Raw genomic sequence first — 15153 nt, forward strand, 5'->3', positions numbered from 1 at the left:
AGTAGTATAATCTGCTGATATCTAAGGAATGTAACTCGGCAATCAGTTTGGTCTTTCGGCTTTGAAGGGGATTGATTTAGATGGGCAAGTGTTCCAGTGCTGAATCAGAATCCAATTTTAATGACAATTTCAGCATCTCTGGGAAAAAATAGAGCCAAGGTATGATACAAATATTCAACTGAACAAATCCACAGTATAAGAAGTAGCATGTAAACATCTCCTAGGAACAAAATTTTCCTTCTCAATCAAGCAATTTTACATACAAAAGTTGTCACCTAATTTGTAAAGTGCCACAACTAGAGTAGGAGGAACTAAATCTGAAAGAGAAAGTACTCATTGGCATTCAGATGGACAGAGTAAGAAAACACTTGAATGACCTCTAAAAGGTTTGATTAGAAAGAACAGCTGAAGCACAAATGTTGCATCACTTCTGATACAATGAGGACCTTGGGAAGTTGCAAGTAGAAATGTTGCGTCATTTCTGATATGATGGGGATTTTGGGAATTTGCAATTCTACTGATTTATCAGAGGCCAGCTGAAGTGCTCACCATGAATCTGAAAGTCAAGGATGCACATCCAACATCCAAAGCTCTTTATTTTAGTCCCAGAGGCTTTCTAGACTGACCACTGACAGCTCTCAAGAGACAGAAGGGAAATAACAGCTTCTGTTCTAAGAATTTGTCTACTTTTTTGCCAGCAAAAAATCTTAGGGAGATTCTTGTTATTTACCAACGTGTTCAGTTCAAATTAAAGTTTTCTTCTCTCAATGACACTTAGTGTGACTTCTTTGAACAGTTGCTCTGCTTTTATTTTTCTTGCTTGTACTTTCCAAATGTCCAATTTAGCCACTAAACATTCAGGGCATTAGGCCATTCTTTAGATCTCTCATTGTATGAAAAGGCTTTCATACAATATTTCACATGCCAAAGAGGTATATCACGTCCTACATATCATAATTTGGTTACTCATTAGTTTTAGAGTTGTTTAGGGGTTGTCTCTGGTTCATAAAACCTATTTATGTGTAGATACTCATTAAAAAACACTTTCCTTATACATATTTATATTAATCAAATAGGTCTTTGTGCTACTTACTACACAAGGATTTCAAAATATAAGTATCTGGTGACCAAGGATGGATCCACAATCCAATGCAGTAGCTACCAGTATCCACTAGTAGCTTGTTAAATCTAAATTAATTAAAATTAAATTAAATTAAAAATTAGTTCATCGATCACACTAGCCACTTTTCAAGTCCTCATTAGCTCTATGTGGCTAGCAACTACCATGTTAGATGGAGCAGATAGAGAACATTTTCATCATCTTAGAAAGGTCTATCAGATGGTGCTGTCTTAGAGCACTGCATATAAGATTATCATAATTTTTGCTTTTTTTTAAAAGGAGAAAAAACAAAACCCACATTATAATGTTGTATTTTTATGTTTCCAAGGGCAAGTGATATGGGTCCCAACAGCCAAAATTCTAGGCAATCAATACGAAATCCTTGTACAATCATGTGAGTTTTACTCTGCATTATTTATCTTATTTTACAGTTCAGAAAACACCAACAGTCACAGGACTTGTCCCATCATCCTCACAAGGTTGGTGAATGGCTCAAGTAGAATGAAAACTGACAACCCAGACCACTTAATCTGTGGAGAGTCCAGGGGCCAGACACAATAAGGATAAGCACTGCAGGGAAGATGATCGCAAACCCCAGCCTCTGGAAAACCCATCCATACATCCTGCAAGTTCTCTTTTTACAGACTGAAATGGAAGTGTGTTTATTTGGTTTTCTTTACAAAGTTTCTTTGGAACTGAGGGTTTATTCACTTCATTACCTCCAGTAGACTTATAGTGGCTGTAGAATTTATCAACAAATTACTTAATATGGAAATTTGGCAATGTAGAAAATGATTTTACATTCTTAAACTTGAACAAGGACATTCAGACACCAGGAAAAACTAATTAGTTTAACCCTTGATAACAGAATAACTGACTTCATTAGGAATTGAGCATGGGTGTAGCAATGCTCAGTTGTACTGGCTCACAAGAGCAGAGTCCATTGTTAAAATTTCAGGAATTCTGCAAACTGGTTGATGTCATAGAGTCATTGTTAAAAATTTAATTATGTAGACTCACAAATAAATTACATCAAAAACAAAGCTAAAAATACTTGTTATTATTTCCTCATGATGTCCTACATTTTATTATCTATACCTTGAGATTATTTGCATTTACTATATCTGCACAGCAAAAATGCTATGTAATAATGTGCCACTGCACATCTTTTCCCAACTCCACATTCAGTGATGTCATGTTAGCAGATCGAAATTGGCTATAGTTGGTGTATTTACACTATGGAAATCAGCAAACACTAAAAATCATGGCTGGATTTATTGTTTCTTGAATATTTAGACTTAAGAAAGTGATAGAGAAAATGTTGATAGTGCAGCTTAAACCTTAAAATGTGTTGTATCTGTTGCATTGTGAATAGTACAAAGAACTGACAAAATGTTAGTATTTAAAAGCTATTGTCTCATTTAGCAAAGAAATTACATCAGTGACAAACACTGAAGTTCTTACATCTACATACATTGTTTTCCAAAGAGTCAGTTGTTAAACATTTACCACACAACTGCACTAGGAATACTTTGATTTTAATAGACTTCCAAATTAATTTTTTTAATTTTATGTATGTAGAGTGCCTAGTTTGATAGAATGATTTGGTGTCACTGAAGCCTGAAGATTGGGCTAATGATTACATTAGAGGGTAACAATGATATAAAAGAATTTTTGAAATGTAATTATAATGCCAGGGAGACTTATTTTATCCACAGTATAGCTGCATATATGTATGTTATAGTTATTTTGGAGAGAAAAAAATTAATGCTGAAAACCACTATTTTCTTTTAAGCAAAGTGTATCTTGTCAAATAAATGGATCCAAGAATCTGATGAACAGGATTAGGTATGCAAATGTGGACCGGAAACTGAATGAGAGAAAAAGACTGAGTGCTAAATCCCCCTATAAAAAATGGAAATATAAGACCTTGAGTTTTTGATAACAATCTTTAATAAGAGAAAGCATAATGTAATAGGGATGCCAAAGAAGTCAAAGCAATATTTAGTGTGACTTTAATGATAAGAAAAAACTGAGCAGATATAGCCAAAGACTTATAAGAAGAGGGAAGTTCAGTGTTTAAGATACATAATCTCACTTCATGCCACTTAACCTGAGTGCTCCTCGAACTTTAATGTGCATATAAACTTAATTCCAATTCTGTAGGCTTGACGTAAAACCTGAGTTTTGCATTTTTATTTTTTGGTTTTTATTTTTATTTTTTCATTTTATTATTATTATACTTTAAGTTTTAGGGTACATGTGCACAATGTGCAGGTTTGTTACATATGTATACATGTGCCATGTTGGTGTGCTGTATCCATTAACTCGTCATTCAGCATTAGGTTTATCTCCTAAAGCTATCCCTCCCCCCTACCCCCACCCCACAACAGTCCCCAAGGTGTGATGTTTCTCTTCCTGTGTCCACGTGTTCTCATTGTTCAATTCCCACCTATGAGTGAGAACATGCAGTGTTTGGTTTTTTGTCCTTGCGATAGTTTGCTGAGAATGATGGTTTCCAGCTTCATCCATGTCCCTACAAAGGACATGAACTCATCATTTTTTATTGTTGCATAGTATTCCATGGTGTATATGTGCCACATTTTCTTAATCCAGTCTATCATTGTTGGACATTTGGGTTGGTTCCAAGTCTTTGCAATTGTGAATACTGCTGCAATAAACATACGCGTGCATGTGTCTTAGTAGCAGCATGATTTATAACCCTTTGGGTATATACCCAGTAATGGGATGGCTGGGTCAAATGGTATTTCTAGTTCTAGATCCCTGAGGAATCGCCACACCGACTTCCACAGTGGTTGAACTAGTTTACAGTCCCACCAACAGTGTAAAAGTGTTGCTATTTCTCCACATCCTCTCCAGCACCTGTTGTTTCCTGACTTTTTAATGATTGCCATTCTAACTGGTGTGAGATGGTATCCCATTGTGATTTTGATTTGCATTTCCCTGATGGCCAGTGATGGTGAGCATTTTTTCATGTGTTTTTTGGCTGCCTAAATGTCTTCTTTTGAGAAGTGTCTGTTCATGTCCTTCACCCACTTTTTGATGGGGTTGTTTGTTTTTTTCTTGTAAATTTGTTTGAGTACATTGTAGATTCTGGATATTAGCCCTTTGTCAGATGAGTAGGTTGTGAAAATTTTCTCCCATTTTGTAGGTGGCCTGTTCACTCTGATGGTGGTTTCTTTTGCTGTGCAGAAGTTCTTTAGTTTAATTAGATCCCATTTGTCAATTTTGGCTTTTGTTGCCATTGCTTTTGGTGTTTTAGACATGAAGTCCTTGCCCATGCCTATGTCCTGAATGGTAATGCCTAGGTTTTCTTCTAGGGTTTTTATGGTTTTAAGTCTAACGTTTAAGTCTTTAATCCATCTTGAATTAATTTTTGTATAAGGTGTAAGGAAGGGATCCAGTTTCAGCTTTCTACATATGGCTAGCCAGTTTTCCCAGCACCATTTATTAAATAGGGAATCCTTTCCCCATTGCTTGTTTTTGTCAGGTTTGTCAAAGATCAGATAGTTGTAGATATGTGGCGTTATTTCTGAGGGCTCTGTTCTGTTCCATTGATCTATATCTCTGTTTTGGTACCAGTACCATGCTGTTTTGATTACTGTGGCCTTGTAGTATAGTTTGAAGTCAGGCAGCATGATGCCTCCAGCTTTGTTCTTTTGGCTCAGGATTGACTTGGCGATGCGGGCTCTTTTTTGGTTCCATATGAACTTTAAAGTAGTTTTTTCCAATTCTGTGAAGAAAGTCATTGGTAGCTTGATGGGGATGGCATTGAATCTATAAATTACCTTGGGCAGTATGGCCATTTTCATGATATTGATTCTTCCTACCCATGAACATGGAATGTTCTTCCATTTGTTTGTATCCTCTTTTATTTCCTTGAGCAGTGGTTTGTAGTTCTCCTTGAAGAGGTCCTTCACATCCCTTGTAAGTTGGATTCCTAAGTATTTTATTCTCTTTCAAGCAATCGTGAATGTGACTTCACTCATGATTTGGCTCTCTGTTTGTCTCTTATTGGTGTATAAGAATGCCTGTGATTTTTGTACATTGATTTTGTATACTGAGACTTTGCTAAAGTTGCTTATCAGCTTAAGGAGATTTGGGGCTGAGACAATGGGGTTTTCTAGATATACAATCATGTCATCTGCAAACAGGGACAATTTGACTTCCTCTTTTCCTAATTGAATACCCTTTATTTCCTTCTCCTGCCTAATTGCCCTGGCCAGAACTTTCAACACTATGTTGAATAGGAGTGGTGAGAGACGGCATCCCTGTCTTGTGCCAGTTTTCAAAGGGAATGCTTCCAGTTTTTGTCCATTCAGTATGATATTGGCTGTGGGTTTGTCATAGATAGCTCTTATTATTTTGAGATATGTCCCATCAATACCTAATTTATTGAGAGTTTTTAGCATGAAGGATTGTTGAATTTTGTCAAAGGCCTTTTCTGCATCTATTGAGATGATCATGTGGTTTTTGTCTTTGGTTCTGCTTATATGCTGGATTAAATTTATTGATTTGTGTATATTGAACCAGCCTTGCATCCCAGGGATGAAGTCCACTTGATCATGGTGGATAAGCTTTTTGATGTGCTGCTGGATTTGGTTTGCCAGTATTTTATTGAGGATTTTTGCATCAATGTTCATCAAGGATATTGGTCTAAAATTCTCTTTTTTGGTTGTGTCTCTGCCCGGCTTTGGTATCAGGATGATGCTGGCCTCAGAAAATGAGTTAGGGAGGCTTCCCTCTTTTTCTATTGATTGGAATAGTTTCAGAAGGAATGGTACCAGTTCCTCCTTGTACCTCTCATAGAATTCAGCTGTGAATCCATCCGGTCCTGGACTCTTTTTGGGTTGGTAAGCTATTGATTATTGTCACAATTTCAGAGCCTGTTATTGGTCTATTCAGAGATTCAATTTCTTCCTGATTTAGTCTTGGGAGGGTGTATGTGTCGAGGAATTTATCCATTTCTTCTAGATTTTCTAGTTTATTTGCGTAGAGGTGTTTGTAGTATTCTCTGATGGTAGTTTGTATTTCTGTGGGATCGGTGGTGATATCCCCTTTATCATTTTTTATTGCATCTATTTGATTCTTCTCTCTTTTCTTCTTTATTAGTCTTGCTAGTGGTCCATCAATTTTGTTGATCCTTTCAAAAAACCAGCTCCTGGATTCGTTAATTTTTTGAAGGGTTTTTTGTGTCTCTATTTCCTTCAGTTCTGCTCTGATTTTAGTTATTTCTTGCCTTCTGCTAGCTTTTGAATGTGTTTGCTCTTGCTTTTCTAGTTTTTTAATTGTGATGTTAGGGTGTCAATTTTGAATCTTTCCTGCTTTCTCTTGTGGGCATTTAGTGCTATAAATTTCCCTCTACACACTGCTTTGAATGTGTCCCAGAGATTCTGGTATGTTGTGTCTTTGTTCTCGTTGGTTTCAAAGAACATCTTTATTTCTGCTTTCATTTCGTTATGTACCCAGTAGTCATTCAGGAGCAGGTGGTTCAGTTTCCATGTAGTTGAGCGGTTTTGAGTGAGTTTCTTAATCCTGAGTTCTAGTTTGATTGCACTGTGGTCTGAGAGACAGTTTGTTATAATTTCTGTTCTTTTACATTTGCTGAGGAGAGCTTTACTTCCAAGTATGTGGTCAATTTTGGAATAAGTGTGGTGTGGTGCTGAAAAAAAAGTATATTCTGTTGATTTGGGGTGGAGAGTTCTGTAGATGTCTATTAGGTCCGCTTGGTGCAGAGTTGAGTTCAATTCCTGGGTATCCTTGTTAACTTTCTGTCTCGTTGTTATGTCTAATATTGAGAGTGGGGTGTTAAAGTCTCCCATTATTATTGTGTGGGAGTCTAAGTCTCTTTGTAGGTCACTTAGGACTTGCTTTATGAATCTGGGTGCTCCTGTATTAGGTGTATATATATTTAGGATAGTTAGTTCTTCTTGTTGAATTGATCCCTTTACCGTTATGTAATGGCCTTCTTTGTCTCTTTTGATCTTTGTTGGTTTAAAGTCTGTTTTATCAGAGACTAGGATTTCAACCCTTGCCTTTTTTTGTTTTCCATTTGCTTGGTAGATCTTCCTCCATCCTTTTATTTTGAGCCTATGTGTGTCTCTGCACGTGTGATGGGTTTCCTGAATACAGCACACTGATGGCTCTTGACTCTTTATCCAATTTGCCAATTTGTCTTTTAATTGGAGCATTTAGTCCATTTACATTTAAGGTTAATATTGTTATGTGTGAATTTGATCCCATCATTATGATGTTAGCTGGTTATTTTGCTCATTAGTTGATGCAGTTTCTTCCTAGTCTCGATGGTCTTTACAATTTGGCATTTTTTGCAGTGGCTGGTACCGGTTGTTCCTTTCCATGTTTACTGCTTCCTTCAGGAGCTCTTTTAGGGCAGGCCTGGTGGTGACAAAATCTCTCAGCATTTGCTTCTCTGTAAAGTATTTTATTTCTCCTTCACTTATGAAGCTTAGTTTGGCTGGATATGAAATTCTGGGTTGAAAATTCTTTCCTTTAAGAATGTTGAATATTGGCTCCCACTCTCTTCTGGCTTGTAGAGTTTCTGCCAAGAGATCCGCTGTTAGTCTGATGGGCTTCCCTTTGTGGGTAACCTGACCTTTCTCTCTGGCTGCCCTTCACATTTTTTCCTTCATTTCAACTTTGGTGAATCTGACAATTATGTGTCTTGGAGTTGCTCTTCTCGAGGAGTATCTTTGTGGCATTCTCTGTATTTCCTGAATCTGAATGTTGGCTTGCCTTGCTAGATTGGGGAAGTTCTCCTGGATAATATCCTGCAGAGTGTTTTCCAACTTGGTTCCATTCTCCCTGTCACTTTCAGGTACACCAATGAGACGTAGATTTGGTCTTTTCACATAGTCCCATATTTCTTGGAGGCTTTGTTTGTTTCTTTTTATTCTTTTTTCTCTAAACTTCCCTTCTCACTTCATTTCATTCATTTCGTCTTCCATCACTGATACCCTTTCTTCCAGTTGATCGCATCGGCTCTTGAGGCTTCTGCATTCTTCATGTAGTTCTCGAGCCTTGGCTTTCAGCTCCATCAGCTCCTTTAAGCACTTCTCTGTATTGGTTATTCTAGTTATACATTTGTCTAAATTTTTTTCAACGTTTTCAACTTCTTTGCCTTTGGTTTGAATTTCCTCCTGTAGCTCGGAGTATTTTGATTGTCTGAAGCCTTCTTCTCTCAACTCGTCAAAGTCATTCTCCATCCAGCTTTGTTCCGTTGCTGGAGAGGAACTGCGTTCCTTTGGAGGAGGAGAGGCGCTCTGCTTTTTAGAGTTTCCAGTTTTTCTGCTCTGTTTTTTCCTCATCTTTGTGGTTTTATCTACTTTTGGTCTTTGATGATGGTGACGTACAGATGGGTTTTTGGTGTGGATGTCCTTTCTGTTTGTTAGTTTTCCTTCTAACAGACAGGACCCTCAGCTGCACGTCTGTTGGAGTTTGCTAGAGGTCCATTCCAGACCCTGTTTGCCTGGGTATCAGCAGCAGTGTCTGCAGAACCACGGATTTTCGTGAACCTCGAATGCTACTGTCTGATCATTCCTCTGGAAGTTTTGTCTCAGAGGAGTACCCGGCCATGTGAGGTGTCAGTCTGCCCCTACTGGGGGGTGCCTCCCAGTTAGGCTGCTCGGGGGTCAGGGGTCAGGGACCCACTTGAGGAGGCAGTCTGCCCGTTCTCAGATCTCCAGCTGCGTGCTGGGAGAACCACTGCTCTCTTCAAATCTGTCAGACAGGGACATTTAAGTCTGCAGAGGTTACTGTTGTCTTTTTGTTTGTCTGTGCCCTGCCCCCAGAGGTGGAGCCTACAGAGGCAGGCATGCCTCCTTTAGCTGTGGTGGGCTCCACCCAGTTCGAGCTTCCAGGCTGCTTTCTTTACCTAAGCAAGCCTGGACAATGGTGGGCACCCCTCCCCCAGCCTCGCTGCTGCCTTGCAGTTAGATCTCAGACTGGTGTGCTAGCAATCAGCAAGACTCCGTGGGCGTAGGACCCTCTGAACCATGTGGGGGATATAATCTCCTGGTGTGCCATTTTTTAAGCCCATCAGAAAAGTGCAGTATTGGGGTGGGAGTGACCCAATTTTCCAGGTGCCATCTGTCACCCCTTTCTTTGACAAAAACAAAAAGAAAAGGGAACTCCCTGATGCCTTGTGCTTCTCGAGTGAGGCAATGCCTCACCCTGCTTCAGCTCGTGCACGGTGTACTGCACCCACTGTCCTGCGCCCACTCTCTGGCACTCCCTAGTGAGATGAACCTGGTACCTCAGATGGAAATGCAGAAATCACCCATCTTCTGCATTGCTCACGCTGGGAGCTGTAGACCAGAGCTGTTCCTATTCAGCCATCTTGGCTGCCCCCAGCGAGTTTTGCATTTTTAACAAACTCACAGGCAATGCTAATTCTGCTAGTCTGTGGGTCACATGCTGCGTAGCAAGGACTTTCTGCCTCCACATATGCAAATCAACATATGCAGAAGTTTAAGGTATGTGTTTGTTGCTGTTGTTTTTGGTAGAATTGACAGGAAGTGATTAAGGGACACAGCTGGATGACATAATGTGGACTAGGGAGTAACCTGCACAGGAGGGACAGAAAAATCCCTAAACTCAGCTGGTTTAAAAGAAAGAGGTGCTCAGACTCAAACATCCATAATACTATTACTCTTGGAAATTCAAAGTAGGGCGCTTCTGCATGATGTGGGCTGAGGTGTTGAATTTATTTTATCTAAAGGGGTGAGAAGACCTAGATAACATCTGGGTTACAGAGGTTTTTTTGTTGTTATTTGTTTTTTGAGATGGAGTTTTGCTCTTGTTGCTCAGGCTGGAGTGCAATGGTGCAATCTCAGCTCACTGTGACCTGCACCTCCCTGGTTCAAGCGATTCTCCTGCCTCGGCCTCCCGAGTAGCTGGGATTACAGGCGACCGCCACCATGCCCGGTTATTATTTTTTTTTTTTTGTATTTTTAGTAGAGACAGGGTTTTACCATGTTGGCCAGGCTGGTCTCAAACTCCTGACCTCAAGTGATCCACCTGCCTTGGCCTCCCCAAATGCTGGGATTACAGGCGTGAGCCACCACACCCGGCCCCGGAGAACTTTTTGAATATTATACATGCTCTATGTTTCTCCTTCTCTATGTTAATGACCATGGTATTTTTTTTCAATCTGGATTACCATCCTTAGCACCTTTCCTGATTCCTAGCATCATCCACACGCATGGAGACCCAGCTCAAATATTCACTTTGCTCTCTAAACACTTAGAGAAACAAACAACAGATGTAGGACTCCAGAAGGCATGTCTAATTCTTCCTCATCTTTGTATAGCATGATTCTTTGATTAAAAAAAAAAAAGCACTAGATGTAGGAGAAGTTGAAATGGTGAGTAGGCAGGTCATTTTAGTTACAGGTATTTTTATTGGTTCTACTTAAAAATAAATTTGCTGAGGGGATTTAAATAGATAAGCCTTAAATATTGAAGTGAAGTCAGTGACTGCTTGATATTTATATCCTTACTTCACTCTTCAATGAGATGGTCAGCCCATTAACTTAAAACATTCTTTCGTGGAGAAAGAACTTCTCTTTAACTTATTTCTCTGACATTAATTTGGTCGATTATTTATAGATATCATGATAAACAGTCAGGGACACATTTGGGTGAATGGCTTTGACCTTGTTTGTATTCCTATCAAGGTAACAAGTAAGACTAGGTTCCATACACTAGTCCAGCGGTGAATAAAGGATAGTCACATGTTCAGAGATGTGGGAAAATGGAGTGGGGGTGGGTAGAAGGAGTACTTGACACACAGTAAGAAAGCTAAAAAGCCAGTACTGGCTTCAGCAGTGAGACTGTTGGGAAATTTTACTTTGTCGCATGTCCTCTTTCTAAATCTCTTTTGTGATCAACCATAGGACCAAAGAATTTCTCAAATCACCAAGAGCACTCAAGGTTACTTACCTTGGGACCTGATGGAAACCCCCAGAACTGCTACAGCTTCTCTGAATTTACATAATCTTGAATCCAACACATTTTTATAAGTTTAAGACAGTACCTTTGGTTCCCAGTGATTTTTCTCATCTTGCCATTTTCTTAAAACTTTCCCCGGTGTACCTACAACACTTTACTCTTGTCTGAGCTCAGTTTTATCAGCGCCGCTATTTTTGTTCCATTTATTGCAATAAAGTGAATGCGTCAGTTCCCTGTGTTTGAAACAAATGCTACATAAAGACATCTCTCATTTTCTTAATGGTCCTATAAGCTAGAATAACCTGCCTTTTCTCTGCGTAATAATATTACAGGAAAACTAAGAATAGTTTATTAAAGATCAGAAATAGTTCTTACCCTTCAGAATAAACTGTGGTTCCTCCTCAGTCCAGCCTACCAAAATCAAGCCCAAGTGAATTATAGTGTTTTGTTGTGGTTGTTGTTGTTTTGTTTTGTTTTTTACTCCTTCCTACCTTCCCACAAGGATGCATTTAATTATCAGTCTTTATCAAAGATGTGGTTTCCTTATGCTATCTTTTGCTTTTATAGGTCTTCTTCAGGGCCTGACATGCTAAGGTTACTGTCTGTGTCTCAAATTTCTCTCCTTCTTTTCCATTTCTCCCAAACACCTGTTCTAACATTGGTTCGATCAAAAGATCTAGTAAAACAATTCACAATAAGGCATTGATGACTTTGGTCCTGTCAAGAAAGTTTACACCTTCAGGGCTCTTTCATTTATGAAAAACAAATGAACCCATATTCGAATTATCAAGAGACTTGTTATCATTCCTAAAGTCCAAACCAAACCTTCATTCCTCCTATAGCTAAGGGTAGACCTTAGTCCAAAAGGCAAGTAAGGATAGCCAGTGTTCAATAGGACACAGAATCTGAAAGGTGTGCATCAGGGCCCCAAGGAGACTGCTCTTCAAGGTAACCAGCGTTATTTCTTTAGTTTCAGGTATATAGTAGACTTTCCTGGTTTCCATCCAGATCCCATTTACATGGTTGCATACCCATTCCTCAGCTATGATGACTGCTAGCCCCTAACGACTCACAGCAGCCTCCTTCTCTAGAGTTACTCTCAACCTAATGGGATCTGCTTTACCTTGAACATTATGCCCCTGAGAATAGGAGGAGGGTCGGGACAAACTCCCTCCCTCGAGGTAGTAACAAACCTATGATTCATCTAGACTCATCTATACTCCAGAATTTCTTATAAATCAAAGGATGCTGGTCTCCAGATGAGAATAAGTCTCTGCTTAGTTTTACTAAGGCCTTTACTGCTTCTTTTACTCCCTTTCTCCTGAAAGTAATATCTCAATAAATCATTCATTGAAGAATTTCCATCTCAGGCCCTGCTTCTAGGACACTGGTACTGGGAGCAGTCCTAAGAAAGAAACCCTATAGCTGGGATTCTGGAGTTGAATTATTTACTGGCCAGATGGTAGTGCATCCTGGGTTGGTGGAGCCATGATAGTTCCTGGCTAAGATGTTCACCCATGGTGAACTGGCAGGGGGTGCAGATGAAAGGAGGGACACTGACTGATCAAATGTCTCCGGCATTTCAAAGGCATATGGAAAAGAGTAACTCTATGGGCCATGGAATTGTTTTGCTTTTGCTAAATGTTGTAGATCTAGAGATCATGATAATCTCAGATCTATTAATTCACAGTTTGATGTAAATATGAGTCAGAGGGCCTCCTTAGGAGCATTTAAAGAAATCCTAATTTCTGTAAATGGAGGGCAGAGAAAACTGATGGCTTGAAACAGAACTTAATTGGAAGAGGCAGAAAATTTTGGAGAAACTTGAATTCTCAACCTAGGGAAGTTTCCTAAGCCAAAGTCAGAGTTCTGATATGGGAGTGAAAGCCCAAGATGGGAATATCTGGGTAGATTCACTTGAGCATCTTGAAACCCCAGATTTCCCTGAACTCTCCAAGTCTTTAGTATTGACTACTTTTATTGGAAGATAAAATTCCCTTTTCCCTGTGTGAAGACCATGTAGAGTTCTCAGAGCAGACAGGAACTCTTTAGGAAAGTGCTTGCCTTGCTCAAGAACTGTTCCTACTTCTCCTTCTGCTCATCAGGCCCATAACTTGGGTCAAATTTCAGCAACATTAAACTAGAAAGTGCTAGACTGCTAAAGGAGAAGCAGTATTAAATACCAAAACAGTGGCTGGACCTAGTTAACACGTACTGACAGGAACAAGGACATAGTGCCTGGGAATCCTGAAGAACCCAGCTGAATGAGGGAGTAATATAAGACTGGAGAAGGAATAGAGTGTTGAAATGGGGGCACCATTCTGTGACCCAGGATTTGACACTTTGGTAAAGGGCCAAGGGGCAGTTTTAATGCTATACCAGGGTGGTGGTTAGAAGATTGGGAAAAGTAATGCCCTCCATCAAATGTCAGCAAACTTTCTCTGTAATGGGTCAGGTAACAAATATTTTAGGCTTTGAAGGTCATATGGCCAATATGTAGACAAATGGGTGTGGCCAGTAAATTGAGTGTTTCAATAAAACTTTCCTTACCAAAAAAGGAAACCGGCTGGATCTGACTTGAGAGCCACGGTTTTCCAAACACTTCATTTAATGTTCTACATTAAATGAAGTAGAGATGCCAAAACTTCTGTGGCAGACTGTGAAGAAAGGTATTAAAAATTTTGGGAAGTGGCCATGCTGAGTTGGGCTACTAAATAAGGCTGGAAAAGCCACAATTTGAGTATATTCCTTGAGAGGTCTAGGGGAAGAATCTATTTATCAAAGCAATAAGAAATGTGCTAGTGAAGAAGAACTAATATCTTTGAGAAGCTTAGAGGTGGCTGTCCTCTACACTGGGCCTCAATAGAAGATGCTGTTACAGACATGCGAGTTAGGATCCAGAAATGGCCAGGTAGCTGCACTTCACTGAGAGAGGCAAGGCAACTGTAAGTATCATAATGGGCAGAAGCTTGGAATGGAAGCCAAGAAATGTTCCTAGGGGCAAGACAGATGGGCAGCCAACAATGGTGTTGCTTAATATATGTGCACAATCAAAATAGATCATAAATGTGTGAGTAGAAAGCAGAGGGCAGCTACCACAATGGAAAGCCACACTTTCTTGTCAAGTATGTATAGTGAAGCAATGCTTAGACATAGAACCTGTCAACTGAAAGAGTGGCCAGATATCTACAAAAAACACTCAGCAACCCCAGAAGTCATACAGTAGGGATATATTCAGTCCTTCCCTCTGGGGGAAACTAGGCCCTTTGGAGAGGGACATGCCTTAACAGTTTAAAGACTGATGGATCAGGGTCTGAGCTGATCCTCATACCAAGGGAACAAAAGTCCCTCAATCATCCTCTGTTAGACTAGAGGCTTATGAGGGCCAGGTAAAAAGATGAAGTCTTGGACTATGTCTATTTCAGTGTGTTTATTGGGGTTAAAGGCTTACCTGCTGGTCATTTCCTTTGTTTTTGAACACATAAACCGAATGAACATACTTGGTAGTAAGCAGAAGTTTCACATTAGCTCCTTGACCTTTAAATAAAAATTACTGTAGTCAGAGAAGCCAGGTAGGAGCACCTGAAATGGCTTCCACCTTGACCAAAAGCGTAAGTGAAAACAACATCACTTTTGAAGAAGTTGGAAGATTAAAAATTTAAGGAATGCAGAGGGTGGTCATCTTCATCATATCACCAATTAATTCATTAGTCCTGTTCCTGAAAAAAAAAAAAAAACCTGATGGCTATGGCAGGATGATATTGGGCTAAAGAAAGCTAATTGCAATTGTTGTGTCAAATGTGGTATCTTCACGAGAGCAGAGCAACACCGCCTCCTTGTGTAGTATGAAGGGATGAAGCTGACAAATTCATTCTTTTCAATACTCATCAGAAATGATGATCAGCAACAATTCACACTCACATGAGATAGACAACTGTACCTATGTACAGTCTTACCCAAGGGCTGTGTTTATTCTCCTATCTGTCACATTATAAACCGAAGATAGGTGAATCATCTTGACTTTCTGTAGAACATTGCACTACT

The sequence above is a fragment of the Pan paniscus genome, chromosome 4 (genome assembly GCF_029289425.2).
Source record: "Pan paniscus chromosome 4, NHGRI_mPanPan1-v2.0_pri, whole genome shotgun sequence".
NCBI lineage: Eukaryota > Metazoa > Chordata > Mammalia > Primates > Hominidae > Pan > Pan paniscus.